Here is a 4,483-nt window from a genome sequence, read left to right on the forward strand (position 1 = left end):
AATACAATAAGAGGATATTATACCTATCAACATATATGCACCCAATCTAGGAGCATCCAAATACATAAAACAAATACTAAAAGATATAAAGGAATAAAATGACAGTAGGAGACTTTAACACCCCAATCACATCAATGGACAGATCTTCTAGACAGAAAATCAACGAGGCAACAGAGATCCTAAATCATACAATAGAACAGTTCAACTTAACTTATATTTTCAGGACATTACATGCAAAAAACAAAGCAAAACAAAAAAGCAGAATACATATTCTTTTCTGGTGCACATGGAACATTCTCTAGGACTGACCACATACTAGACCACAAAACTAACCTCAACAAATTTAAGAGTATAGAAATTATTTCAAGCACCTTCTCTGACTGTAATGTCATGAAACTAGAAATCAACCACAGGAAAAGAGATGAGAAAAAAATGATTACATGGAGACTAAACAACATGCTACTAACAAAACCAACAAGGGAATCAAGGACCAAATTAAAACATACCTTGAGACAAACAACACTGAAAACACAACCATACAAAATCTATGGTATGCAGCAAAAGCAGTTCTTAGAGGGAAGTTCATAACAATACAGGCCTTCCTCAAAAAAAGAAAAAAAAAAAAAAAACAAGAAAAATCTCAAATAAACAACCCAACCTACCACCTAAAAGAATTAGAAAAAGAACAAATGATACCTAAAATCAACAGAAGGTAGGAACTAATAAAGATCAGGGAGAAAATAAATAAAATAGAGATTAAAAAAAAAGAAAAAATCGATAAAACCAAGAGCTGGTTCTTTGAAAGTGTAAACAAAATTGACAAACTTCTGGCCAGGCTTACCAAGAAGAAAAGAGAGAGGGCCCAAATAAACAAAATAAGAAATGAAAAATGAGAATGAGGTGGATAGACCTAGAGTCTGTCATACAGAGTGAAGTAAGTCAGAAAGAGAAAGACAAATACCGTATGCTAACACATATACATGGAATTTAAGGGAAAAAAAATGTCATGAAGAACCTAGGGGTAAGACAGGAATAAAGACACAGACCTACTAGAGAACGGACTTGAGGATATGGGGAGGGGAAGGGTGAGCTGTGACAAAGCTAGAGAGAGGCATGGACATATATACACTACCAAACATAAGGTAGATAGCTAGTGGGAAGCAGCCGCATAGCACAGGGAGATCAGCTCGGTGCTTTGTGACCACCTGGAGGGGTGGGATAGGGAGGGTGGGAGGGAGGGAGACGCAAGAGGGAAGAGATATGGGAACATATGTATATGTATAACTGATTCACTTTGTTATAGAGCAGAAACTAACACACCATTGTAAAGCAATTATACCCCAATAAAGATGTTAAAAAAAAAAAAGAAATGAAAAAGGAGAAATCTCAATAGATACTGCAGAAATAAAAAACCATAAGAGAATACTATGAACAATTATATGCCAACAAATTTGACAACCTAGAAGAAATGGACAATTTTCTAGAAACATATCACCCAACAAAATTGAATCAAGGAGAAATAGATTATTTGAACACACTGATCACTAGAAGTGAAATAGAATCTGGAAAAAAAAAACAACCCAAACAACAACAAAAATAAAACCCCCAAAACTCCCTACAAACAAAATCCAAGACTAGATGGCTTCACAAGTGAATTCTACCAAACATAAAAAGAAGAACTTATACTGATTCTTCTCAAACTCTTCCAAAAGATTGAAGAGGAGGGAGCACTCCAAAGGACATTCTATGAAGCCACCATCAACCTGATATCAAAACCAGACAAAGATACCACCAAAAAAGAAAATTACAGGCCAATATCTTTGATAAATATAGATGCAAAAATTCTCAACAAAATATTAGCAAACCAAATCCAACAAAACATAAAAAAGATCACACGTGACGATCAAGTGGGAATCATCCCAAGTTCACAAGGGTGGTTCAACATATGCAAATCAATCAATGTAATACACTACATTAACAAAAGAAAGGTAAAAAAGCACATGATCATCTCAATAGATTTAGCATTTGACAAGATTCAACATCTATTCATGAAAGAAACTCTTACCAAAGTGGGTATAGAGGGAACATATCTCAACATAATAAAAGCCATTTATAATAAACACACAGTCATAATACTTAACAGTGAAAAGCTGAAAGCCTTCCTGCTAAAATGTGGAAAGACAAGGATGCCCACTCTCACCACTTCTATTCAACATAGTATTGACAGTAACAGCAACCAGACAAGAAAAAGAAATAAAATGTATCCAAATTGGAAGGGAAGAGTTAAAACTGTCACTATATGCAGATAACCATAATACTATATAAAGGAAACCCTAAGGACTCCACACAAAAACTACTAGATCTAATAAATGAATTCAGCAAAGTAGCAGGATACAAGATTAATATTCAGAAATCGATTGCATTTCTTTAAACGTACAATGAAATATCAGAAAGGGAATGTAAGAAAAAAAAATTTTTAATTGCACCAAAAAAATAAATAAAAGAAAAAAACAACCTAGGAGTAAACCTGACCAAGAAGGTGAAACATTAATAAAACTATAAAACATTAATAAAGGAAACATTAGAACTATAAAACATTAATAAGGAAATTAAAGAGGATTCAAAGAAATGGAAAGATATCCCATGTTCTTGGATTGAAAGAATTAATACTGTTAAAATTGCAATACTACCCAAAGCAATCTACAGATTTAATGTGATCCCTATCAAATTACCCACGATATTTTTCACAGAACTGGAACAAATAATCCAAAAATTTATAAGGAACCATAAAAGATCCAGAATTGCCAAGGCAACCTGAGGAAAAAGACAAAGCAGGAGGCATGACTCTCCCAAAACCTCAGAAAATACTACAAAGCTACAGTAATCAAAACAGTATGGAATTGGTACAAAAGCAGACACATGGATTAATGGAACAGAATAGAAAGCCCAGAAATAAACCCACACACCTACAGTCAATTAATCTTCGACAACGGAGGCAAGAATATAAAATGGGAATAAGACAGTCTGTTCAGCAAGTGGTGCTGGGAAAGTTGGACAGCTGCATATAAATCAATGAAGTTAGAACACACCCTGACACAATGCACAAAAAATAAAGTTAAAATTGCTTAAAGACTTAAACATAAGACATGATACTGTAAAACTTACAAGAGAGCTTAGGCAAAACATTTTCTGACATAAATCATACCAATGTTTTCTTAGGTCAGTCTCCCAAGGCAGGGGAAATAAAAGCAGAAATAAACAAATGGAACCTAATCAAACTTACAAGCTTCTGTACAGCAAAGGAAACCATAAACAAAATGAAAAGGCAAAGTACAGACTGGGAGAAAATATTTGCAAATGATGCGACCAACAAGGGCTTAATCTCTAAAACATACAACAGCACATACAACTCAACAACAAAAAAACAAAAAAAAACAATAAAAAAATGGGCAGAAGAACTTAATAGACATTTCTCGAAAGAAGACATACAGATGGCCAGCAGGCACATGAAAAGATGCTCAACGTCACTAATTATTAGAGAAATGCAAATCAAAACTACAATGAGGTACCACCTCACATGGGTCCGAATGGCCATCATTAAAAAGTCTACAAATAAATGCTGGAGAGGGTGTGGAGAAATGGGAACCTTCCTACACTCTTGGTGGGAATGTAAGTTGATTTAGCCACTATGGAAAACAGTATTGAGGTTTGTCAGAAAACTAAAAGTAGAACTACCATATGATCCAGCAATCCCACTCCTGGCGTATACATGGACAAAACTCTAATTCAAAAAGATACATGCACCCGCCATGTTCACAGTAACACTATTCACAATAGCCAAGATATGGAAACAATCTAAATGCCCATTGACAGATGAACGGATAAAGAAGATGTGGTACATATATACAATGGGATACTACTCAGTCATAAAAAAGAATAAAACAATGCCATTTGCAGCAACATAAATGGACCCAGAGATTATCATACTAAGTGAAGTAAGTCAGAAAGAGAAAGACAAATACCATAGGATATCACTTATATGTGGAATCTAACTAAAACATGGCACAAATGAACCTATCTACAAAACAGAAACAGACTCACAGATATAGGGAACAGATTTGTGGTTGCCAAGGGGGAGGAGAGGAGGGAGATGGATGTACTGGGAGTCTGGGGTTAGTAGATAGAAATTATTGCATTTAGAATGGATAAACAACAAGGTCCTACTATATAGCACAGGCAAGTATATCCAATCTCCTGGGATAAACCATAATAGAAAAGAATATAAGAAAAGAATGTACCAATATATATGTGTAAAACTGAGTCACTTTGCTGTATGGCAGAAATTAGCACAACATTGTAAATCAACCATACTTCAATAAAAAAGAAAGAAAGAAAGGAAGGAAGGAAGGAAGGAAGGGAAGGAAGGAAGGAAGGAAGGGAAGGAAGGGAAGGAAGGGAAGGAAGGGAAGGAAGGGAAGGAAGG

This window comes from Monodon monoceros, unplaced genomic scaffold (assembly GCF_005190385.1).
Source record: "Monodon monoceros isolate NGI ecotype Baffin Bay Population unplaced genomic scaffold, NGI_Narwhal_1 Super_Scaffold_6, whole genome shotgun sequence".
Taxonomy (NCBI): Eukaryota; Metazoa; Chordata; class Mammalia; order Artiodactyla; family Monodontidae; genus Monodon; species Monodon monoceros.